The sequence below is a fragment of the Pristiophorus japonicus genome, chromosome 11 (genome assembly GCF_044704955.1).
Source record: "Pristiophorus japonicus isolate sPriJap1 chromosome 11, sPriJap1.hap1, whole genome shotgun sequence".
Lineage (NCBI taxonomy): Eukaryota > Metazoa > Chordata > Chondrichthyes > Pristiophoridae > Pristiophorus > Pristiophorus japonicus.
The window spans coordinates 176,027,315-176,054,647 of NC_091987.1; the positions used below are offsets into that span (position 1 = coordinate 176,027,315).

Consider the following 27,333-nt stretch of genomic DNA (forward strand, 5'->3'; position numbering starts at 1 on the left):
ACACCAATGGCTGCATTGCCACAGTAGTCCACTGGGTGGAGCTACATACATTACACTTCTCCCTCCAATAATGAAGAAGTAATTAATGAAGAAACAATCATCATACATAACTTGCATGGTTATACATAACAAAAGAAATTGACTTATTTTGCCATATTTACAAATCAAATTTAACCACAGGTTTTCTGTTTCGAAGAGGATACATTCGCTCTCGAACAGAACCTTCCAAACATGGTGTTGAACTTAGACCCATTCTAGGTTAATCCTGAGGAAAGTTTTCCTCCAAGGGATACCCTTGATTCACATTTGAACTCTCTACAACTTCAGACTGTTTGTCTGCCTGACTGGGACTCAGACTTAAATTCTGATTTTCTCTTGGATTTGATGTAGGATATGCTACTGGTACTTGTAACAAGACTATCTTGATGAGTCAGAAATAATCAAATCATTCCACCTTCAACTCCTTCCACGTCTGTAAAATATGATCAATGTGAACAAACCTAACCTGTCCATGATCAAGCATCTTGACCAAATATGTACGAGGACCACATCTCTTCACCACTCTTCCTGGTCACCACTTTAACCATTTACGGTGATGGTTCTTCACTCTGACCTTTTGATTTAATTTCACACTTCTCTCTCTTTTACTCTATCTCTATCATGAATCTCTTTCTGTCTTAATTGTTTCTCTTCTACGGACTGTGCCAAGTTTGGTTTTAACAACGAGAATCTGGTTCGTGGCTGTCGTTTGAGAAACAACTCTGCTGGTGTTCTACCAGTAGTTGTATAAGGAGTATTACGATACGTAATTAGAAAATTAGCTAATTTGTGGTCAAATGATGACTGTCATTTCTTTGGATTTAGATCCAACATCTAAAGATGAGAGCACGTTTTACAATTTGTACTGTGTGCTCTGCTGCACCATTTGAAGCAGTGTGGTACGGTAGAACCTTGGTATGTTTCACGCCATTTTTGCTCGTGAACTGTGCAAATTCTTCTGAACAAAATTGTGGTCTATTATCAGAAACAATTTTTTCTGGGAGGCCAAATGAAGAAAATAATCTTTGCAAAATGTTTAATATTTTATTTGTTATTTTCCGCATTGGAAACGCCTCTACCCACTTCGAATGGCTATCAATCACATCTCAGCTCAGCAAAATCTACATGTAAACTTTGCCACATCCTGGGAGGCCATTTCCATGGCTGTAATGATACTGATGTGGTTGACTAACTCTCTTACCTGGTTTGACCATCCATTTGCAACATACTCATACACCTTTGACATAACTGGGTCACGTTTGATTGCTCTACCAATCTCTTCAGCTGTGACTGGCAGTTCATCAATATATGAAAAATAGAACACTTCTTCCCTATCGGGTGTAACTTGTGATGGGGAAGGCAATCTAGACATAGCACCAGCATTATTGTGATCAGCTGATCATCTGTACTCAATGTCATATGTATATGCTGACAAAATCAAAGCCCATCTCTGCATTCGGGCTGCAGCTAATGTTGGAACTGGGAACTTTGGATGGAGAATTGCTGTCAGGGGCTTATGGTCCATAATGTTGGTAAACTTACAACCATACAAGTATTTGTGGAACTTCTTGACCCTAAAAATTAATGCCAAAGCTTCCCTTTCGATTTGCGCATAATCACGCTCACTGGCACTGAGAGTGCGTGAAGCAAAAGCAATTGGTCTCTCCTCCCCACTATGTAGTACATGAGAGATTACTGCCCCAACTCCATATGGAGAGGCGCAACATGTTAACTTGATCTCCTTAGATACGTCATAGTGAACTAACATGGTGCCCTCTACCAACTGGCTTTTACACTCCTTGAATGCTGTGTCGCATTCTTCTGTCCACTTCCAATGAGAATCTGTATCAATGCAGCTACCAACTTTATATGTATTATCCGTACTAATTTCAAATGTATTAACTCTTTCTAAAATGGCCGCTCATGGTTATTGCTGACTCTTCAGATCTCACTATAGGGGAGAACAATGAGTGACTTGTTCTTGTAAAACAACCTTGAGGAACCGTCTGATCATAATGGGAATGTAGCAACAGATGTAGGGGCCAAACTGTAGGAATACCCAGAGAAGCAGAAATGTGCATTCATTGCCTGCAAAACAAAGATAAACTGGAGATGACTTAATCTTCACTCATGATTAAGGAAATGATTGCTTTAGTGTGTAAATGACTGGTTTAGCTTGTATCTATGCCACGGAATATGATGTGATAGGACAATGAAAAGGGGTTGTACCGATCAAGAACTGTATAACTGTAATGTTTTTGTAATGATTTTTGCTTGCTCTGGTGGATTCGACAGACTCATGGAGTCGGTGCCCCTTTATCAGAGCAAGACACTTCATCGATGAAGCCTGAATAAAGTTAGTCTGAACTATACTTTAAAGTGTTCGAGTCAGTGTATTCGCTGAAACAGATTGAGGGAAAAGAATCGGATCAACATTTGGTGTCAGAAATGGGATCTCAACAGACGATCGTCAGGAACTTGCGAATTAAGAGCCGGACTAGCCTCGGACGAGACGGGAGGAAAATGGCCACCGGAGTCAGTATTCTTTAAATACCACCTCAGTTTCCTCCAGTCCAAAAGTCTGAAGAAAGTTTTGCCGCTCACTGGTTCTCAGGTAGGGTCTGAACGAGATCCAGGTCAATCTGGCGAAAACCTTTTAAACTTAGGAAATAAGTGTCCAAATCAGGTACGACGTCGACCTTGTATATCACTTGGCCCATCTAGGCGCTGATTGGACTTAAACAGACTAACCGGGATACGATTACCATGGGGCAATGAGAGGGGGATTGTGTAAAGTTAACTTGTACTTTTGCCAGGTACGGTATCGACCTTGTATATCACTTGGCCCACCTAGGCTCTTAAGATAAACTACCTTTTTACCGTGGGGCGACGCGAGAATGGGCAATCACTTAGACATTACTACGGATGCGGGCAGCCCGCTACAGAAGTTATGCGAAGATTTGCCCAAGAAGGCTGAGCAATTTAGACAGTTATCTGGAGCCTTGAACAAATTATTAGGAGGAGATGATCCATGGCCCCTAGGAGGCACTAAGAGTGTAGGGGTGGCAAAAAGGGCACAGGAATTAATTTGGAAAAAGGGACGAGGAAAAAGGGATAAAAGCTTAATTGCCACATGGAGACAATATTGTCAAAAACTAAAAGATGAATCACTTCTGTCAAGTTGGCAGGAAAACGCCACTAAGTTAGGATTATCATTAATGGAAGGAGGACATGTTAAACCCCTAGATGTATTAAAGAAAGAGAGCACGCACAAAAAATGTACCAAGAGCTCCACTCGGTCCTCTGAAAAGGGTATTGATAGACTACGTAGTCAGATGATTGGCCTTGCATTGACTGAGGCGGACGATGAGATAGAAGAGTGGCCGCTCACACAATGTCCCACTGCTCTGGTGCCCCACAGTCCCGTTGAACCTCCATCATATAATCGAATATACCCGGCCATTCCGACGGCTACAGGCAATGTTCCACCAGCCGTAAATCCCCAAGCCTCAGATCACATTCTGCCCTCAACTCTACCACCACCCTCGCTGCCACTGGTGCCTGTTGATACACCATCAAACGTAACACCAGTGGGTCCCCAGACGGTCCCTACAGTCTTCCCTCTGCCAGCTACACACCCTGTATTAGTATCAGTCTCAACTACTTCGCCCGGACTTGTCCCTGTCCCCCAACAACCCTTTACGCTGGCAGGTCTCCAACCTAGCATTTCGACTCCCTCCGCGCCCTTTGTTAATTTAGGTCCGACCTTGCAGTCAGATCCTACCTGGACCCCTCCGACTTTTGTGGACCCAGTCGCTACTCGGACCAGGTCGCAAATGAAACAGAAGGATAAGAAGTCCCTCACTCCGGCCGCTAGGGAGACGCCAAAACATGGAGCTAGACGAAAACCATCGCTACAGTCTCGCGCCTTCCAAGGCTCAGCCCGTCACCCCGATTCTGAGAGCTCAAGTGACTCAGATTTGGGCTCCCCTTCTCTATCAGACTCGGAATCTGAGTCTGACACTGATTGTGCCAACCAGCAAAAAAGGCCCCTACGACAGTTCCCGGGAAGAGACATGCCGAACCCTGATCCTGCCGCGGCTGTCGCTAACTCGACGATTCAAGTATACATGCCTTGGAAGCCCAACGAGATTATGGCCATATTGACCGGAACGCCGGACCAGAAAAGGGAACCTGTCAAGTTCGTGGACTTTCTCCGCACCACGATAGCCGTCTATAACGCTGATTCTAGGGATCTATGGTCCCTTGTCCATCAAACCCTGAGCCCGATTGAGCACGCAAGGTTCCTGACTCATTTAAATGTTGCCGACCATGCAGCCTTACAAGCGCAGCATAATGATGGAGCCCGTCAAGGGGCCATTTTCGTTGCGCTGGATACACCCTTCAGAAACCTATTAACATGGCAAATGTTTTAGAGACAAAGCCTAAGCGAGATGAGAATGCAGATGAATTCCTGGAAAGATTCGTTGAAATTTATGGAGGCCAGTCAGGAGATAATGCCTTCCGGGCAGGACAAAATTCACCTCAATTCTGCTCCAGTGCTTGCCTCATTCGATTGCTCACGCCATCCGGACCAATAACATGAATTGGGCTGATAATAGTAAGGCCCAGATGGAGAGAGCCGTGAAATATTACTGGCAGGAAAGAAAGGGAGAAAGAGGAAATGTGCCCCTAACCCGGGTTAAGACTGAATATGTAACTAAGAAGGAGGAACCCCCTCGGGCTGCAGGACTGAAACCCTATCCAACTGGGTATCAGATGGAGCCTCAGTATTGTGTGCCAGGTTGGGTGGATAATCAGGGATGTGGCTATATTGAACATCCAAATGGTCCAATTACGGGCTACCCTACTGCCCCCGACCAGGCATGGGAAGAGGGGACTACGGAATCAGGGATCATGCTTTAACTGTGGACAAGAGGGACACTGGAGCAGAGAGTGCCCCTCCCGCCGACCAGGAAGAGGACAACGGGGAGGGAGAGGAGGATGGCAAGGGGGAAGAGGACAGGGATCCTACACTAACTTCTCCCAGACAAACCCCTTCGCCCAACATCAGTATTGACTACGTAGCTTGATTGTACAGGGACCCTCATCGGATGAGGAGCCGATGATATGATTAAAGATTCAAAATGAGTGGCAATCCTTTTTAATAGATACAGGAGCCTCCATGTCCTCTGTACAGTCGAAGCTTAAACTCCCTACCTCTAGCGAGACTCAAGGACTGTCGGGGTTCCTGGGACAAGTCTCTACATTCCCTGTGTCAGAACCAGTTAAAGTAGTTTACAAGGACGCATCTGTGGATCATCGATTTTTCATTACAACCAATCTGGACTGCAACTTGATGGCTAGGGACCTTCCAGCTCCACCTAGAATGCGGAGACGAAGGTATTATTGCAAGACCCGGGACTTTCAAACGGCAATGTTACACCACTCGGACCCCTCAATGGTGGTTCCTAGACTTGCCTCAAGCGCCTTATCATGTGACCTTGGCATATGACCTTTGTAGTACTAACCAGGAACTCCGAGACTTTTATCGGGATCACGAGGGGGAGAAATGGGAGATCCAGCCGCGAGCCACAGTGACCGGTCCGGAGGGCAAAGCAGATTTCGTTGAGATGTGTATGACCCTGTGGAGACAGTGTCCGACCGTGGCACCGCATGTCACTCGTGAAGTATTACCTCCCCACCATGCTAAAGATTTAGGAATCAAGGTACGTCAAGCCAAAGACGAGGCCAACTCTACTAGTCCAGACTTGCAGATTGTGGGACATGGCCGGACGGTCCAGTTTCACAGGGACCCCAAGAATGTCCTGATAACACTACACCATCATACCAGCGCCAACGTACCTGACTATGTGGACCCCCACGTGTGGGCGGAAAACTCCACCCAAGTGGGTTATACTCCAATCGACCCAATCGAGATCCTAGTACAAGGTGATGTGGATTTGCCCTCCATTCGTCAGTACCCACTGAAACGACAGGCAATACCGAGTATTCATAAATTGATCAAGGGCCTCGTGGAACAGGGGATTTTGGTTCAATGTCACTCCCCGTGTAATACATCGATATTGGCAGTCCCTAAGCCAGGCAAAACAAACCAGTTCCGCTTGGTCCAGGACCTTCGAGCCATTAATGCCATCGTCCAGTCCCTACACGCCCTGGTTCCCAACCCAGCACAAATACTGTCGTTGATCCTGGCAAACGCCAAGGTCTTCGCAATGGTGGACCTTCAACACGCCTTCTTCGCCTTGCCATTGGCCCAGACGAGTCAGCATCTCTTTGCCTTTACCTACCAAGGACAGCAGTACACATGGACCAGGCTACCTCAAGGATTCATTCACTCTCCAACACTATTTTCAAGATGTCTGCAGGAGCAACTACAGTCTCTGACTCTGACTAAAGGATCAACCTTGATCCAATATGTGGACGATTTATTGGTAGCTAGCGCAGACGAACCAAGCAATCGAGAGGATTCCAACCAGTTGCTGAATCACTTGTCCTCCCTGGGATATATAGTCTCCCTATCGAAGGTCAAGATTGGCCAGTCCCAAGTTAAATTTCTTGGGATTATTTTATCAGGGACTCATCGAGCCCTGGAGGCTAGCCGAGTTTAACCCATCTGCCAATTTCCGGTCCCTAGTACCGCCAAACAGATGTGACAATGGTTGGGAATGATTAATTACTGTAGATCCTGGATACCTAACGTTGCCCTGATGACCAAGCACCTCACGCCCTACACAACTAAGGAAGGCATCTTTGAAATAGAAGCCGCGGACATCCAAGCCTTTAAGGAATTAAAGACGGCTCTGCTACAGGCCCCAGCCTTGGGCCGACCTTTATATGACCGGTCATTCCAGCTGTATTGTACAATCCTGAAAGACTGTGCTACCGCTGTTCTAACTCAGAAACATGGGGATAAGCATCGGCTTGTTGCCTACTATTCTTCCAAAATAGACCCTGTTGCTTTGGGACACCCTGTGTGTACCCAAATTTTGACTGCTATATATAACAGTCTCCAATCCGCTGCCAACCTGACCCTCCAGCAAGATATTGTTATGTATACCTCTCACTCTGTGCCGCACTTCTGGGCCAACTACAGACCCAGCATCTTACTATGGCCAGACAAAGTCGATATGAGATTTACCTACTAAATAATTCTAAATTGACATTTAGGCACTGCATGGCTATTAATCCAGCCTGTTTCCTTACCGAACCACACCAAGACGAAGAGCAACCAAGCCACGACTGCCTGTCATTGATCCAAGAAAGTACCTCTGTTAGGGAAGATTTAGTTGACGCACTAATGGCGGACCCTGACTGTGTTATGTATGTGGATGGAAGCTCCTCCATTGATCCAGAGGGTGGGCGAATTTCGGGATACGCCATAGTAAACCAGGAAAATCGGGTCCTGGAATCTGCCACCTTTGAGACTGCCTATTCCGCCCAACAGGCTGAACTGTTCGCCCTCACTCGAGCCTGTATTCTAGCAAAGGACCTCAAGGTCAATATCTATACCGACTCTAGGTATGTCTTTGGGGTAGCCCATGACTTTGGGCAACTGTGGAAAAATAGGGGATTCCTGACCTCAAACGGAAACGAGATATCCCATGGGCAACTAGTATCAGACTTGTTGCAGGTCCTCATGCTCCCCAAGCGTATTGCCGTTGTTAAGTGCACTGCCCACACTACCGGAAAGTTCCCGGTTGACATAGGGAACCGCTGTGCTGACGAAGAGACCAAGCAGGCCTCTCGCGGACAACAGATGGTGGTGCCTAGAATGATGAGTCAGACTAAAAACCCTGCAAAGGATAAGTCAGCCTCGGAAAAACCAATGCCAACCATCCAAGATGTCATTAAAGCACAGGAGAACGCTCCTGAAAAAGATATGGATGTACTTATGACAATGTTTCTAAACTCTGAACCACTCCCGCGGAACAGACTTGCATGTCTGACGAGTTGGCTCTATGGGTTATTGAATGTATGCACTTTGCTACTCATTGTGGAGCAAGGACAACAAGTGACATGCTTTCGGCCACTTGGTGGCACCCTAGACTCCAGGCGCTGGCCCAGAACATCAGTAGTCGCTGCCTTGTTTGCCAACAGCATAATCCGGGGAAAGGAGTCCCCTGTGATTGGGGTAAGACGCCCCTACCAGAAGGTCCCTTTGAGACCTTGCAGTTGGACTATATTGAGTTGCAAAGAGTTCAGTGTTACAAATATGTGTTAGTAATAGTAGATGTGTTTAGCAAATGGATCGAGGCTTACCCTACCCTGGGCAATAAGGCTCAAACTGTTGTTAAGGTGTTAATGAGGGAAATCGTTCCTAGATATGGTATCCCAGCTCGACTGAGTTCCAATAATGGCCCTCACTTTATTGGCCAAGTTAACAAGGAATTCTGTTCCCAGATGCGCATTAACCAGCCGCTGCATTGTGCCTACCGACCCCAAGCTGCGGGACTAGTTGAGCGTGCTAATCAAACTCTTAAAACCAAGCTTGCGAAACTGATAGCATCAACCGGACTCAATTGGCTCAAACTCCTTCCCATAGCCCTATTCCAGATCCGAACTACCCCCGCCGGTAAGGCTAGACTGACCCCCACTGAGGTCATTTATGGTAGGCCCCTTAGGACCCCATGGAATCAGAATGTCCCCTCCACTGTCCAATTCCACCATATGACTGAGGAGATGACTACCTATGTTCTTGCCTTGACTCAGGCTCTGCGAATAGCCCACAACCAGGTCCGAGATGCTCACCTCGACCTCCCAGTCTTACCTGAATCGTCTCTCGTGGCACCAGGAAAGTATGTCCTGATTAAGAAATGGATTTGGAAGGGATTGGAGCCTCGATGGGAGGGGCTTTTTCGGGTGTTGCTTACCACCCCCACCACTGCCAAGGTTGAGGGGAGAAGCGCCTGGGTTCACCTGCACCACTGTAAACTTATCACCCTATAATGAACCCATTTTACTGGCTTTCCTAACCTTTATTTCTATTCCAGACTTCCTCTTTTCCACAGCTGAATAAGGACCTTCTTAGAGGCATACCGATTGGCAGAGTGAATCCCGAGGAAGACAGTTTGGATCCCCGCTCGGCATGATAGACGAGCATTTGTACCGACAATAGACTAAAACGAGGAAATTGGACTCTTCAACTCGGAGAAGGGTTTTTTTTTCTCAAGAGGAGGAAAAGACCCAGTTGTCATCCAACTTACGGCTACTACTAATGTGTAATATTGTTTGAGCGTAATAAACATGCCTAAGATAGCGTTGTTGGAGCGGATTTTTGGACATATACTTGACTAGTATACGGGACCAAACATTTGTTTTTATTTTCCCCTTTTCTGAATTTTGTAAGGGACAATACTGATGCATTATGCTTTATATAAAAAAAACAGTTCGACTTCAAGGTATGCTGGCCTTGAGTCATGGAGATAGGAAAGTGAGATAATGAACGACTGGAGAGATAAGTGGGATGTTTGTCTATACCGGTGCCAAAAGACCTACACTTGTTTATAATGCTCTGTCACAATGCAAGCTGGTTTATATCAAGAACTCAGCCTTGGATAGTAAAAGCTTTGTAAACCTTGTAATGCGATGATTAGACTTAAGGACTAGTGATAAAGCATGTTATGTAAAGTGACGTAATTTGTAAGATAAAAGAACCTCACTGGAGATACCAATTTGAGAAGTGGTTCAGAGACAGGGGTCTCTAACACTTCTCCCAAAGCTTTGTCTCCGATTTAATAAACCTCTCTTTATATATTATACAGTCTCGGAAATATTTTTCCACAACAAAATGGCGTCACGAACAGGATGCTGTCCGATCAGACGTGATCACTTAAGACAGTATCTGGAATCTGGTGTTAGAGACTGAAAAGAGAGGTGTACGGGCACGACGGGATAGTGTATAAGATACAAGTAAATAGATAGCGGGAAGAGGCTGACTAACCAGTTTGAATTGTCCCTTTAGTAAATAAGGTCGGTGCAGAAGGGAACTGATCATTCCAACCTAGAGCCGAAAACTCCGGTGGTAAGGAAACACGCTAGCTTTGTTGCGAAGACAAAGGGTCCCCACAGAGTAGTCGTGGCCGTGAGTATTACAGAAACAAAGGGAAACGTCCGAGACTGCCGAACATGGAAGGTAAGGAAGGGAATGTAAAACGCGGGCTGCCCAGGTCATTAATTAATTCCTATCATTAATTGTAATTACGTAATGCCATAAAAAAGCTGATAGTGACTATCTTAAGTGACATATGGATCCAGACATAAGCTTTGTTGAATGAAGAGAGACTTTTGTGAGTGTCTATTTTGAATGAAGAGAGTACTCGAGTGATTTTGACTGTGGAATGAATGAAAGCCTGTTTGGGAAGGTGTGGAGTTGCCTGTCTGTTTTAGCTCCACCCACTCTTTCGAAACAGAGTGAAATTGTTTTTAACCCTTCGTAGTGTTGTCCTGTATGTGGGAAGCTTAAGAAACTGTGAACCTTGTGGTATTACATTTTAAGTTAGAAACGAAGGTGTGGATATATTCGGATGATAAGTTACGGAGCTAGGAAATGCACAAAGGAGAGGTTTGTTGAGTAAAAGATGAAAAAATACATGGTCCCGGTAGTAAAAAAAAGAATTTATTTGACACGCTCACTTACTTGTCGAAAGAAAACATGCAATTGGGTTGAAAGACATAAATTTAGTCGAGGAATGAGATAAAGAATGCCTTTTAAAACGCTCCCATTTTCCTTTGTGTAAAACCTTGACACGAAAGCTTCTAGCTCAGTAAAAAAAAAAGAGTTTTAAATTTAGAAATACCTTCAGGGATCAGGTCAAACTCCTGGGTGAGTGGTGAGCTATCTGTGAAGGTGTAAAGGGGACTTTTGAAAAAGGCTAAAACAGTAAGCTTTAGCAGTTTAGAAAAGAAAAAGATAAAGCAGGAAAAGGTCTCTGCCACGGGAACAGGAGGAGGGCAGAAAAGGGGGACTTGCCATAATTGTGGAAAACCGGGCCATTTTGCCAGGGAATGCAAAGGGAAAGGCAGTGAAAAGCAATGTACTTATTGTGGTAAGAAAGGGCACCTGGAAGCGACATGCTATGGTAAAAATGGCTATCCTAATAAGGCAAGGACCCTGTCAGAACAGGAATACCAGAAGTGGCAGGCGTACAAAGCCACCCGGTGATGTCCGGCGGCCCCTGTACAAAGTAAAAAGGAGGGAAGGATATATGTGTCTGCACTAGTAGGGGGCCGACAGTGTGAGATGCCAGTGGACACGGGAGCCTCAATATCCATTACCAATCCAGATGTATAGCCGCGCTAGATTGCGCAGCTTGGGCGGTAAAAATTAAGCGAGCCTGTGGTGATGACTGGAAACATCATTCTCCACACTAAACACACATTGGTAGAAATGTTAAACACAGGAAAACTGAGAACCGTATCTAATATGAGACGGGCAAAGTGGGAAGCAGTCCTCTTAACACCCAACAAAGCGGTAACCATGGGGGGTCGTCAGCTCAAGTGACAGAACTGGTAGCCCTCACCCAGGCACTGGAATTATCGGAAAATAAGATTGTTAATATCTATACAGACAGTAGATATGCATTCGGGGTAGGACACGATTATATGGCAGCATGGGGGAGAAGGGATTTTATCACAACTAGCGGACATCCCATAAAGCATCAGCTGAGAATAGAAGCTCTTTTAGCAGCCAGTAATAAACCAAAACAGGTAGTGGTTATTAAAATTAAAGCCCACAGGAGGGAGCCGGACCGAACCAGTCCAGATTGGCTGAGTCACCAGGGGAATAAAGCTGCAGACATAGCTGCACAGAAGGCATTAGAACAGGAAGAGTGTGAGGAAGCCTCAGTCAGTGCCGCTGGGGCCCGAGACAAACAGATAAGTATTGAGAAACTACACCAGGACACTTCTGAGGAGGAAATAGGTATGTGGACAAAGCAGGGCGCAACGCAAGGGAAGGATAACATTTGGAGACGAAACGACAAGGTAATGGCGCCTGAATGCATACAGAATACCTTATTGGAGTTGCATCATGTCCTATCCCATTCAGGACGAGAGGCCATGACCGGGAGTCTTGGAAGAGATTGGTGGTGGAAAGGGATGGGGAGAGATTTTGCCAAATATTGCCATCGATGCGTTACGTGCGCACAATATAATCCAGGCAGGCCCATTAAAATTAAAATGGGACACAGCCCCGTCCACGGGGGCCATGGGAACACGTACAAATTGATTTCACAGGTCCTTTGCCCCCATCCCACGGAAAAAGATATTGCCTAGTGATTATAGATCAATTTACCCGGTGGATGGAAGCTTTCCCCACACGTGATTGCAGTGCCTCAACAGTGGCAAGGATATTCTGACCAAGGCACCCACTTCACCGAAAAAAAAATTGTAAAAACAATATGCCAGCTGATTAGCATAAAACAAAAATTCCACATCCCCGACCACCCGCAGAGTTCTGGGATGGTAGAGCGCATGAACCATACCCTTAAGAACGCCCTGTCAAAGGCCATGCAAATGTCAGGAAAAACGTGGACAGAAGTATTACCCATTATATTGATGAAGTTAAGAGCCACGACAAACCGGACAACTGGATTAACCCTTATGAACTAATGACAGGAAGGGCGATGCAATTACCAGAGAACATCATAACGGGGGGGGCCGATGTAGGCCCATTAAAAGACAAAATAAAACGGTATGTTTTGGAACTAAGTACTCAATTAAAAGGGATGCGTAAATTAGTTAGGGACAATCAGGAAGAAAGAGACGCGGAAGCAGAGCTTACAAAGCTCCCTGAAGTCCCGTTGGCGGGAAGTCGCGTTATGATAAGGGTCCTCCCAGGAAAACCAGGGTTTGCCCCAAAAATGGATAGGACCGTATGAGGTTATAATCAGCATTACCCGTGCTCCCCGCTCCCGACCCGTGCTCCCTGCTCTCGACCCAGAAAGGAAGTGGGGTGTTTGATTTAGCGTCCACTTCCCTTCAGGAATGGTTACCTCAATTTCTCGCAAGAGGTGAGGCCTCTGCGCCTGGCGAGGTTCACTGCCCCCAAACAGGATGCACCCGAATTTCTAGGTCCGAATGTTTTCTATTGGCATATAAATAGTAAACAGGTAGTGAAAGGAAGGGTGGGGCCGATTAGGGAGAAAAATGGAGATCCAGGCATGGAGACAGAGGGTATGGCTGAGGTACTAATGAGTACTTTGCATCTGTCTTCACCAAGGAAGAAGATGCTGCCATCGACATAGAGAAAGAGGAGGTGGTTGAGATACTGAAATGGGATAAAATTGATAAAGAGGAGATACTAGAAAGGCTGTCTGTACTTAAAGTAGTTAAGTCTCCAGGACCGGATGGGAGGATGCTGAGGAAAGTAAAGGTGGAAATTGCGGAGGTACTGGATATAATCTTCCAATCCACCTCAGATAGAGCGGTGGTGCCAGAAGACTGGAGAGCTGCAAATGTCACATCTTTGTTTAAAAAAAAGTGCAAGGATAAATGCAGCAACTACAGACCAGTCTGTTTAACCTCGGTGGTGGGGAAGCTTTTAGACACGATAATCGGGGACAAAATTAACAGTTACTTGGACAAGTATAGATTAATTAAGGAAAGCCAGCACGGATTTGTTAACTGCAAATCGTGGTTAATTAACTTGAGTGAGTTTTTGGATGAGGTAGCAGAGAGGGGTGATGAGGGCAATGCAGCAAACCGTGGTGTACATGGATTTCCAAAAAGGTGTTCTGTAAAGTGCCACATAACAGGCTTGCCAACAAATTCGAAGCCCATGGAATAAAAGGGACAGTGGCAGCATGAATACGAAATTGGCTAAGTGACAAGAAACAGAGTGGTGAACAGTTGTTTTTCAGACTGGAGGAAGATGTTCCCCAGGGGTCGGTACTAGGACCACTGCTTTTCTTGATATTTATTAATGACTTGGGGGCCGATTTTCAGCAGCCCACCACCGACTGCCGCCCGCTGCCACCTCACCGCCCATTGCCGCTGACTGCCGCCCACTGCCGCCGACATTCCTCCGCTCAGAGCCACTTTCGGGGTGGCCTGGAGCGGGCGGGAGGGGAGAGCCGCCAGGAATCGCCCGCTGACGTCAGCGGATGACCGAATGGCGCAACTGAGCTCCCGCCCGCCAAGCTCCCAGATTCCTGCGGGCGGGAGTTGGCGGGAGAACGGGGGTGGACCGCTGGCTGGAGGCTGCTCTGTCCCCGACGGTGAACATGGCAGATTGGTGGCGTATGTCTTCCATTTGCCGCCCACCGATCTTCGAGGGAATTCTGCCATGAATATCCCGCCCAAAGTACCATCCGGTACCTCGGCAGCCATCAGCGGCACTTTGGGCGGCACTTGGGCGGGCGGGGGCCTTGCTGAAAATCGGCCCCTTTGACTTGGGTGTGCAGGACACCATTTCAAAATTTGCAGGTGAAATAAAACTTGGAAGTATAGTGAACAGTGAGGCGGATCGGGATAGACTTCAAGAGGACATAGACAGGCTGGTGGAATGAGTGGACACGTGGCAGATGAAATTTAACACGGAAAAGTGATAAGTGATACATTTTGATAGGAAGAACGAGGAGAGGCAAAATATAAACTAAATAATACAATTCTAAAGGGGGTTCATGAACAGAAAGACCTGGGGTATATGTGCAGGAATTATTGAAGGTGGCAGGGCAGGTCGAGAAAGCAGTTAAAAAGCTGACGGGATTCTGGGCTTTATAAATAGAGGCACAGAGTACAAAAGCATGGACCTTTATAAAACACTGGTTCAGCCTCAACTGGAGTATTGTGTCCAATTCTGGGCACCGCACTTTAGAATACAAGAACATAAGAAATAGGAGCAGGAGAAGGTTATACGACCCCACGAGCCTGCTCCGCCATTCAATAATATCATGGCTGATCATCGACCTCAACTCTACTTTCTTGTCCGATCTCCATATCCCATGATTACCCTAGATTCCAAAAATCTATCGATCTCAGCCTTAAATATACTCAGAGACTCAGCATCCACAGCCCTCTGGGGCAGAGAATTCCAAAAATTCACAACCCTCTGAGTGAAGAAATTCCTCCTCATCTCTGTCTTAAATGGTCTACCCCCGAGAATGTAGATAGAAGGTTTGCGAATGTGTTAGTAAGGGATCATGGGAAAATGGCCAAGAGAAATTGTCCAGCTGCGATATTTGCCCTGTCGACACAAACTAAGGATTACTCAGAGTTGTGGTCAAACACGAGTTACGTGAAAAAGCAAAAGTCAGACATGATTCAGACGAGGGGCTGCTATAAACAGCAGTAAAATAGGGAAGTGTGATGAGATTCGAAACAATAAACACATCCCTGGAGCCCGCCCTATTTGGAGAGTTGTTAGCCTGCAATTGGGTATGCTATGGGGGAAATTGACCAATGATTGTATAAACTAAGTGTCACTCAAATGTGTTCTGCTGTAACAATGTATAAGTGTTGAGCTTTTGTACTGTTACGTAACTTGTCAGGTGAGAGGTGGACAAACTCGACTCGAATGGGTTCCCCTTTATCTTAACAGGTCCCGGCCGGGAGATTCTCTAATTCTCTAATAAAGGTCTTATGTTGCTAAGACTAAAAGTGTTCGTGTGTCAGTGAATTCACTGAAACAGATTGAAGGGAAAAGAATCCAGTATCAACATTTGGTGTCAGAAGTGGGATCTCAACAGACGACTGCCGAAAACTTGCGAATTAAGAGCTAGACTAGCCTTGGACGAGACGAGAGGAAAATGGCCACTGGAGTAAGTATAATTTCAATACTGCTCCAGTTTCCTCCGGTTTCAAAAGTCTGAGGAAAGTTTAGCCACTCGCGAGATCCAAGTCAATCTGGCGAACACGTTTTAAACTTAGAAAATAAGTGTCCAAGTCAGGTGTGACGTCGACCTTGTATATCCCTTGGCCCGTCTAGGCACGGATTGGATTTAAATCTGGAACCTAGAAAAAATTAAGTAAGGATTGTCGTGCAGCGTCATGAACAGGCTGTGTGGGTTCGAGACCCAAGTAAATAGAGAATCGCGCAAACCGCGTAGGGAAACGCGGAGGTTAGGGAATTACGTAAAATTAAGCTGCGGGACTACGCGGGACTGTGTAAATTTTAAACTGTACTTACGCCAGGTGCGGTGTCGATCTTGTATATCACTTGGTCCACCTAGGCTCTGGGTAAGCTAAACTGAGATCACCACGAGGCGGCGTGGGGGACGATACGGATTAATTAGGACCCTGATCCAACGTGCGGCGACACAAGGATGGGTAATTTAGATAAAACTACGAATTCCCTGAAAGGTCATGGATCCAAAAAAAAGAGACTCTTGTGAACGTCTGTTTTAAATGAGAAATGCTTGTATGATTTTTACTGTGTGGGGAGACCGGGGAGTTGTGGTTTGCTTTAGCTCCACCCACTTTTTCAAACAGTGAAAGTTTTTTTAACCCTTCGTAGTGTTGTCCTGTATGTGGGAAGTTTAAGAGTGTGAACCTTATTGAATTACGTATATTCGGATGATAAGTTACGGAGCCAGGAAATGCACAAAGGATAGGTTTGGTGAAAAAAAATATATATATGGTCCCGGTGGTTAAAAAAAAAAGGATTTAATAGCCAAATGGAGACAGTACTGTCAAAAGCTGAAAGATGAGTCCCTTCTGTCAAGCTGGCAGGAGAACGCCACTAAACTAGGGCTGTCCTTGACAGAAGGAGGACATGTTAAAACTGTAGACGTCCTAAAGAAAGAGTGCGCGCACGAGAAACGTACTAAGAGTTCCCTTGGGACCTCTGAGAAGGGTACAGATAGACTACGTAGTCGAATGGTTGGTTTTGCGTTGACCGAGGCTGATGATGAAATTGATGAATGGACACAGCCGCGCCCAACGGCGCCTCCTGCAGCCCCGGGCCCCTCACCACAGTCCCCTTCCCGCCAACCTCCACCTTACACTCCGGCGAGAGGAGTTAAAGATAACCGTAACCCCACACCAACGAAGCGACAAGCCCAAACGGACTCCTCATCCTCTGATAGCGATTCAGATCCCCAGTTCACAGGCAATATAGCTGAGAGGACCACATCTCACACTCGGAAGGGCAGAACTATATCTCGACATCACAGACAGTCCCGTAAATCCTCTAGTCAAACTACCAGTCCCAGTTGTGAAAGGCATAGCAAACACTCCCACCGATCAAGACGCGGAGGTGCCGAGCAGTCAGACAGCTCCGAACCATCCTCCGACCTAGAAATTCCCAATCCGACCAATGTCAAACCTTGATGCACAACAAGCTGCAAACCACCCCACTATAGATGTATATGTACCATGGAAACCAAATGAGATTATGACCATCCTGGCTACCATACCAGATCGAAAGATAGAACCGGTCAAATTTATAGATCGCCTCCGACTCACCATTGGAGTTTATAATGCGGAATCAAGAGACTTGTGGTCCTTAGTGCAGCAGACCCTGAGCCCGACTGAACACGTCCGGTTCTTAGAAAATTTGAGGCGAGCCACCCATGATGCATTAGTGACTGCTCACCCTAATAATGTCCAGGATCGCCTCGACGCTATCTTTAATGCTCTCAGCAAGACCCTTCAGAAGCCCATCAGTATGGCAGCAGTATTAGAAACTGAACCCAAATGAGAAGAAACTGCCGACGAATTCATGGAAAGATTTATTGAAATATACGGAGGTCAATCAGGAGATAATGCCTTCAGGGCAGGGGACAATTCACCTCAATTCTGCGCTATTCTACTTCAGTGCCTGCCCTATTCGATTGCTCACGCTATCCGGACAAATAATATGAATTGGGCAGATAACAGTAGAGCCCAAATGGAAAGAGCGGTAAAATATTATTGGCAGGAGAAGAAAGGAGGGGAAGGAGGAGGTGCACCCCTGACCCGGGTCAAAACCGAATATGTGACTAGAAAGGAAGAACCCCCACGGAGAGGACCCTGGTCCGACCCGAGGGGATATCAGATGGAACCCCAGTACTGTGTAAAGGGATGGGTGGATAACCAAGGATACGGATATACCCAACACCCTGCTAATTACGGACCGCCCTATTGTCCCCGGCTCGGTATGGGAAGAGGTCGGGGCTGGGAAAGACGAGATGGATGCTTTAATTGTGGGCAAGAAGGACATTGGAGTAGAGAGTGTCCCTCCCGTCGGCACGAAAGAGGAAGAGGAGGAAGAGGAGGGGGGCAAGGGGGGAGAGGACGGGGATCTTACACTAACTTCTCCCAGAACAACCCCTTTGGCCAACCGTCCCCCGATTACGTAACTTGATTGTACAGAGAACCTCCCCGGATGACGAACCAATTTGCCAGTTTCCAGTCCCTAGCACGGCTAAACAAATGCGACAGTAGTGGGGGATGATCAATTACTGTAGATCCTGGATCCCTAACGTTGCCCTGATGACTAAGCACCTCACCCTGTATACAAATAAGGAAGGCAGCTTTGAAATAAAAACTGCAGACGTTCAAGCCTTTAAGGAACTAAAGACAGCCCTGCTGCAAGCTCTGGCTTTGGGCCGGCCCCTTTATGACCGGCCCTTTCAACTGCACTGCACAATCTTGAAAGACTGTGCCACTGTTGTGTTAACTCAGAAACACGGGGATAAGCATAGGCCTGTTGCCTACTACTCTTCCAAAATAGACCCCGTTGCCTTGGGGCACCCTGTATGTATGCAAATATTAACCACCATCTACAATAGCCTTCAATCCGCTGCCAACATTACCCTCCAGCAGGATATTGTTGTGTACACCTCTCACTCCGTAGCTGCCCTCCTGGGCCAACTGCAGACTCAACACCTTACAATGGCCAGGCAAAGCAGATATGAGATCTACCTACTGAATAATCCTAAGCTGACCTTTCGGCACCGTACTACCATTAATCCGGCCTGTTTTCTTACTGAGTCACCCCAAGATGAGGAAGAACCCAGTCATGATTGTTTATCTTTAATTCAGGAGGCCCCGTCGGTCAGGGAAGATTTAGTTGATGTACCAATGGAAGACCCAGACTGTATTATGTATGTTGACGGAAGTTCTTCTATTAATCCAGAAGGTACACGAATCTCAGGATACGCCATAGTAAACCAGGAGAATCAGGGCTTGGAATCTGCCGCCTTTGAAACTGCCTATTCTGCCCAACAAGCTGAACTATTCGCCTTCAACCGAGCCTGTATCTTAGCCAAAGACCTCAAAGTCAATATCTATACCGACTCTAGGTATGCCTTTGGAGTAGCCCATGATTTCGGACAGTTATGGAAAAACAGGGGATTCCTAACCTCACAGGGGAATGAGATATTCAATAGGCAATTAGTATCAGATTTGTTGCAAGCCCTCATGCTCCCTAAACGTATTGCTATTGTCAAGTGCACTGCCCACACTACCGGAAACTCTCCGGTTGATATAGGAAACCGCTGTGCTGACAAAGAGGCTAAACAGGCCTCTTGTGGACAACAAATGGTGGTGCCTAGAATGATGAGTCAAACTAAAAATCCTGCCAAGGATAAGTTAGCCTCGGAAAAACCAATGCCAACCATCCAAGATGTCATTAAAGCACAGGAGGATGCTTCTGAAAAAGATAAACTGTTGTGGAAAGATTATGGATGTACTTATGACAATGTTTCTAAACTCTGGACCACTCCCGCGGAACAGACTTGCATGTCTGAAGAGTTGGCTCTATGGGTTATTGAATGTATGCATTTTGCTACTCATTGTGGAGCAAGGACAACAAGTGACACGCTTTTGGCCACTTGGTGGCACCCTAGACTCCAGGCGCTGGCCCAGAACATCAGTAGTCGCTGCCTTGTTTGCCAACAGCATAATCCAGGGAAGGGAGTCCCCTGTGATTGGGGTAAGACGCCCCTACTAGAAGGTCCCTTTGAGACCTTGCAGTTGGACTACATTGAGTTGCAAAAAGTTCAGTGTTACAAATATGTGTTAGTAATAGTAGATGTGTTTAGCAGATGGATTGAAGCCTACCCTACCCTGGACAATAAGGCTCAAACTGTTGTTAAGGTGTTAATGAGGGAAATTGTTCCTCGATATGGTATCCCAGCTCGACTGATGACCACCTATGTTCTTTCTCTGACTCAGGCTCTGCGACTAGCTCACAACCAGGCTCGAGAGGCTCACCTTGACCTTCCAGTTTTACCCGAATCGTCCCTCGTGGCATCAGGGAAGTATGTCCTGATTAAGAAATGGATTCGGAAGGGACTAGAGCCACGATGGGAGGGGCCCTTTCAGGTGTTACTCACTACCCCCACCGCAGCTAAGGTTGAAGGGAGAAGTGCTTGGGTTCACCTGCACCACTCTAAACTTATTACTTCATAATGAGCCTCTAACTGGTCGTCCTAACCCTTGTTTCTGTTCCAGACTTCCTCTCCTCCATAGCTGAATAAACCACATCCTTGGGGCAGGAAGAAAAACACCAAGAACACGGCAGGAGAAAGGAACAAGCAGACTTAGCTGTTTTCTGAGCTATCCTTATCTTATTGTTAACTAATGTGTAGTATCGTCTAAAATTATTTAAACATGTGTAAGCTAGCAGGTATAATTGTGCTATCCTAGCAGAACTAGAAGGGCTACAGGATAACTTATTTTATCAGACCCATACCCGATTGCATGGTAATCGAACTGTGTGTTACCCACTAGCCCAATCAGTAGAGGCCCTGTTCGTGGCCACCCCTGGGTGGACTCCCCGCGACTTATATACGGCGGATACCTCGGACGCACCCTGTGAGGGACAAACGGGCGAATATAGAAAGGGTATACCGGGAAGATGTGTGGAATTAATAGACTCCATGAATCCTGAGTGCAGAGGGTCCCAGGGAAAGAACGGAGCGGTATGCTCAGACATTGCAAGCTACCCACTTTGCTTCTCAGGACAAGGGTGGGGTTGTGTATATGCCCTGGTCCCCAGGAACGCCACCTGTGTGCAGACGCAGTGTGCCCGTCAGCACGGCAAGTGCGTAAGGGCCAGTTTACCTGTACCTGTAACGAGCAAAGGTGCCTGAATGTGACCGCAGGAAGGCAAGTTATCTGCGGTCAGTGTAACGGAACTCATGTCAGCTCAGAAACATGGGCATACCCGTTTGATGTATAACACATGTCACGGACGAATCGTACAATATCACCCAGGCCATTGATGCCATAAAAATGTAGCTGGATGAGTTTAGGCAGGTCCCAAAGAAAGGAGATGGTTGGTTAGATTGGTTACTCGGAGGATCATGGGGATCCTATTTAATGCATGGAGCAGTCATTCTCGTTGTGATAATAGTTACCTGTTGTCTGCTTATTGGCTGCTTTAATGTCTGTTGTAAGGTGATGATGGCGAAATTGATGCAAACTCCTACAGTCACGAGCTCCCGGAATTTGGTTGAACAAACTAAAGGTTTACTCGAGAATCAAGAAGAGTATGAGAAACAAGAATGCGAACGGCTGAATGCGATACTCCTGGAATAATCACCAGGTTTATCATGGAATGATAAAAGGGGGGAATGAGAATGTAGATAGAAGGTTTACGAATGTGTTAGTAAGGGATCATGGGAAAATGGCCAAGAGAAATTGTCCAGCTGCGATATTTGCCCTGTCGACACAAACTAAGGATTACTCAGAGTTGTGGTCAAACACGAGTTACGTGAAAAAGCAAAAGTCAGACATGATTCAGACGAGGGGCTGCTATAAACAGCAGTAAAATAGGGAAGTGTGATGAGATTCGAAACAATAAACACATCCCTGGAGCCCGCCCTATTTGGAGAGTTGTTAGCCTGCAATTGGGTATGCTATGGGGGAAATCGACCAATGATTGTATAAACTAAGTGTCACTCAAATGTGTTCTGCTGTAACAATGTATAAGTGTTGAGCTTTTGTATTGTTACGTAGCTTGTCAGGACAGAGGTGGACAAACTCGACTCGAGTGGGTTCCCCTTTATCTTAACAGGTCTCGGCCGGGAGATTCTCTAATTCTCTAATAAAGGTCTTATGTTGCTAAGACTAAAAGTGTTCGTGTGTCAGTGAATTTGCTGAAACAGATTGAAGGGAAAAGAATCCAGTATCAACACCCCTTTATCCTGAGATAGTGGCCCCCTGGTTCTAGACACTCCAGCCAGGGGAAACAATCTCTCAGCATCTACCCTGTCAATCCCCTTCAGAGTCTTGTATGTTTCAATGAGATCACATCTCATTCTTCTAAACTCCAGAAAGGCCCACCTACACAATCTTTGATCATAAGACAACCCTCTCATCCCAGGACTCAATCTAGTGAACCTTTGTTGCACTGCCTCCAAGGCAAGTGTATCCTTCCTTAGATAAGGAGACCAAAACTGTGCACAGTACTCCCGGTGTGGTCTCACCAAGGCCCTGTATAATTGTAGCAAGACATCTTTACTCTTATACTTCAACCCCCTTGCAATAAAGGCCAACGTGCCATTTGCCTTCCTTATTGCTTGCTGCACCTGTATGCTAGCTTTCTGTGTTCCTTGCATGAGCACATCCAAGTCTTTCCTTTAGGAAGGATGTGAAGGCCTTAGAGAAGGTGCAGAAAAGATTTACGAGAATGGTTCCAGGGATGAAGAACTTCAGTTACGTGGATAGACTGGAGATGCCGGGGTTGTTCTCCTTGGAGCAGAGAAGGTTGAGAGAAGATTTGATAGAGGTGTTCAAAATCATGAGGGGTCTAGTCAGAGTAGAGCGAGTGAAACTGTTCCCATTGGTAGAGAGATTGAGAACCAGAGGACACAGATTTAAGGTGAATAGCAAAAGAACCAAAGGCAACATGAGGAAAATCTTTTTTACGCAGTGAATAGTTAGGATCGGGAATGCACTGCCTGAAAGGGTGGTGGAGGCAGACTTAATCGTGGCTTCAAAAGGGAATTGGATAAGTACCTGAAGGAAAAAATTTGCAGGGCTACGGAAAAAGGACGGGGGAGTGGGACCAGCTGAGGTGCTCTTGCAGAGAGCCGGCATGGGCTCGACGGGCCGAATGGCCTCCTTCTGTGCTGTAACCATTCTATGATTCTGTGATTCTATGATTTGCCTCTGCTCCTGATGCTACAGTGTGACTATAGTTCTCACCACTTTGACTTAAGAGGGTAAATACTAAAACCTGGGTCTATCTGGAATCACTATGGAAATGAGCAAATGCTCAATATTACACACAGAATTACATAGCTCCCACACCAGCTGCCTACAAGGAAAACTTCCCATTCAAGTTGCAATTCTAAAAATCATTACAGAAAATAATTGCTGCTTAAGCCGACTAATACAACCATTGCCATCGCTAATTCCACTCAGGACCAGTCCAGAGAAATGCTCGTGGATGAAGGCACATTCAAAAGGACTTACCCAACCAACATATTCTTAAGAAAAAACAAAAGGAATAAGGTCAGCATGGCATATCCAAGTTGAAGACATTTCTTCCTAATCCAATCTAAAAACAGCAGTGGAAAAAAAACACATATTATACTGTTGCACTATAACATATCACATGACTTATAGTGGGAGACAAGTAGCAATAAAACCTGTCCATCAATTTTTCTGCCTGCCCCACCAATGGAGTGTTTCTTATCTACTTTATCTGATTGATTTCTTAAGCTATTTAGCAACACTTTTGTTTTGTGTATACTTGAGTTATAGATAGGGAGTGGCTCATGAACTGAACATATCAGATTTCATACTCAGAAATTCATCTCCACAAGTTATTGTCTCCATTTCCTCATCTCCTCTGACCACAAATCAATTGTCACTAAAGAGAGACGATGGTGAGCTCATCCCCATCAAGCTACGCAGCTTCTGAAGCAGCCAATAGCATCTGTTCAGTGAAGCTCCCTCCAATTGGTACACTGGGTTGTGGACTACCCTCGGAGTTAGAAGGGATCTGAGCACAAAATCCAGGCTAACAGTCCAATACTGAAGGAGTGCCGCACTGTCGGAGGAGCCGTCTTTCGGATGAGACGTTAAACCAAGACCTTGACTGCCCTCCCAGCTGGATATAAAGGATTCCATGACATTATTTCGAAGAGCAGTGGAGTTCTCCCTAGTGTCCTAGCCAATATTTATCCCTCAACCAACATCACTAAAACAGATTATCTGGTCATTATTACATTGCTGTTTGTGGGACCTTGCTGTGCGCAAATTGGCTGCCACATTTTCCACATTACAACAGTGACTTCACTTCACAAAGTATTTCATTGGCTGTAAAGTGCTTTCAGATTTTATGAGGTTTGAAAGGCGCTATATAAATGCAAATTCCTCTTTTTAGTTCCCCCATGGAGCTGCCCCATTGGTCGCCCCACCCTGTCGCATAGCTGCAAAATGACAATGGGCTCCGCAACTTCCACATTGTTGATTAGCCAGGAATGACTGCCCAGAGTTACATCCACAAGGAGGACAGCAATCAGAGGCTGCAGTGCACAAGGAAACCCTCCTACCTGCTCTGCACTTCATTCTCGTTAGTCAGCCAAACGTGGACAGAATCCTCACTCCTTGGAATTAGTGCTAAACGGTAGATTATCCTGTAACAGAAGGTTATATCATCTGTCAAAACTGTTCCTTACCAAAGCAATTCACCTTTATAAATTAAAAATGATTAATTAGCACTGTGTACATGTAGGGTTCTAGGGGGCAAAATTGGGTTCCTTTGCGCCTCCCGGTGGCGCCTCCGGGGGGGGGGGCGATAATGGGCACAAATGGGTTTGGGACCGGGCAAGGCGAGATTAGCGACTCCCGCCATATTCGGCGAGAGTTTTGCGGCGGCGGTACGGCATTGAGTCCCATCTCCTTCGACCGGAGATCGGGCATCGGCGTGCACATTGCCCCGGACCCCAAATTACATTCCGCCTCCTGCACCATCGCTGGGCGAAAACAGCGAGAGCTGCAGGAGGCGTCCATCGGGTGGCCGGCCGCTTCGGGGGTGATGCTCGAAGGCGAGGTGTCCGAGGTGAGTAAAAACAAACTGACCTTCTCCCTCGCAGCTTTTTTCGCAGGTCCCTGTGCGCGATCGATCAGCCCGCGCTGCTTGAGTGCCGGGCTGATCGCATGGGATCGCGGCTGCCGTCACGGTCCAGGTAAGTTGCTTTCCTGTACAGAGCCTGCAGCGATGGCCTGTCCCTTTAAGGGAGGGAAGGAGCTTTTCAACGCGGCAGCGCTGCACGGCTCAGTGAGCAACACCGCCCACTCACCGCCCCACCCGCTGCCCATCGAGCTCCAGGAAGGACCCGGCGTGCCTGATTTAGCAATCCTGGAGCGAAAACAGCGACATTTTTTAAAGAGTTGAATGATTAGCGTCTGCTGCTAATTTTTTCACCAAAATGTTGATGCCCCAAACGAGGCAATACACAATGAATCCCTTGCGAACCTTTAAACTTCAACGGTTAAACATATTAATGAAACTCGAATCCGAGAATTGCTATTACGCAGCAAAATATATGAAAGTTGGACAATTGATGGGACTACGACAGTGCTGTGTCACAAAACCCTGCCCCAGAATCAATTAACATCATTTCCTCAGTCTCCCAACACCCAGCCTCAGTGTCTTTACACAGAATGTACAGCACGCCATTCCGCCCAAGCAGTCTGTGCTGGTGTTTATACGCCGCACACGTTTCCTCCCATTCGATGTACCTCATCTCAGCCTTTCACCATAACTTTTATTCCCGTATCTCCCATGTATTCGTATCATTTCCTTTCGAAAGCATCCGATATATATGCCTCAACCATTTCCTGTGGTTAAGTTCCAGATTCTAATCATTCTTTGAGTGAAGAAATGACTCCCTATTTCCCTACTGGATTTATATTTAGATTTGCTTTTAATATCAAACACAACCATACACTGACTGGGTGTCCCGACACCCTACACTGCCTGAAAGATGGTGGAGCCAGACTCAATCGTGGGTTCAATAGAAAATTGGGTAAGTGTCTGAAGGTAACACATTTGTAGGGCTATGGGGAAAGGGCGGGGTAGTGGGACTAGCTGAATTGCTCCTGCAGAGAGCCAACATGGGCTCCATGGGCCGAATGGCCTCTTTCTGTGCTGTAACCATTTCATGATTCTATGGTTTGCCTCTGCTCCTGATGCTACAGTGTGACTATAGTTCTCACCGCTTTCACTTGAAAGAAAGAACAACTTGGATTTATATAGCGCCTTTCACGACCACCGAACGTCTCAAATGTATTTTAGCAAATGAAGTACTTTTGAAGTGTCGTCACTGTTGTAATGTACGAAATGCGGCAGCCAATTTGCGCACAGCATGCTCCCACAAACAGCAAAGTGATAATGATCAGATAACCCTTTTTTTTGTTATATTGATTGAGAGGGTAAATACTAAAACCTGGAAGTGATACCTGAGTCTATCTGGAATCACTATGGAAATGATCCATCGCTCAATATTACACACAGAATTACATAGCTCCCAGACCTGCTGCCTGAAAGAAAAACTTCACATCCAATTTGCAATTCTCAAAAACATTTTAGAAAGTAAATGCTGCTTAAACCAACTAACATTCAACCATTGCCATCGCTAATTCCACTCAGGACCAGTCCAGAGAAATGCTCGTGGATGAAGGCACGTTCAAAAGTTCTTATCCAACCAACATATTCTTAAGAAAGGCCAAAAGGAATAGGGTCAGCATGGCATATCCAAGGTGAAGACATTTCTTCCTATTCCAATCTAACAACATATGTTGTACTGCTGTACCATAACATATCACAGTTGGGGCCCCACGTCCGACAGTAAGCCGGCTTCATGGCAGCGTAAGGGGGGCTTGATGACAAGATGCGTGGGGATGAAGAAATTCACGCCCATCAGATGTCAGGGACCATGATTGGTTGGATGGTGACTCTGCCCCAAACATGCCCAATTGGAATCCAGTTACGAAAGCTGAGATCTGACACATCTGGATCCGAGGGAATTTCCACCTCTCCGCTGTGCTCCCAGCAAACGTACACCAGGAGTGCATTGCTGGCTCTGATGCATTTTCAGGGCCCTAATATTTTGTGGATAATAACAGCCTCATATGCTGCTGGTATCGAGACCCATATTTCCCACAAGGTGTCAGGGAAGTTTCTCCAGGCATATTGAAAATAAGATCACCAACAAGGAATCTGTCACCGTTTTACTCATGACCTACTTACGTAGCGTGATCAGAAGTTTTTTTATCGTAGTTTCCTCCGCTGTCCCTCCCAAGATAGCAGCAGCAATGGCAGAAAAATAGCACAGTGAGAGGTAGCGTTAGCCTCCTAACCCACCCACATTGTGGCTGCCATTGTCC

General features: G+C 46.2%; 1 protein-coding gene across 2 annotated transcripts in view; it reads right to left on the reverse strand.

Annotated features, from left to right (window-relative positions):
- LOC139276378 (CMP-N-acetylneuraminate-beta-galactosamide-alpha-2,3-sialyltransferase 4-like) overlaps positions 1-27,333 on the reverse strand; it is a 280,344-nt gene that overhangs the window by 176,265 nt on the left and 76,746 nt on the right. Inside the window, exon 2 of one of the 2 annotated variants that reach the window (XM_070894269.1) lies at positions 24,495-24,578. The gene's annotated coding sequence lies outside the window, so the exon portion shown is untranslated. Of the gene's footprint in view, positions 1-23,409; positions 23,495-24,494; positions 24,579-27,333 lie in introns of both variants that reach the window. The other variant, XM_070894270.1, reaches the window with a different exon arrangement.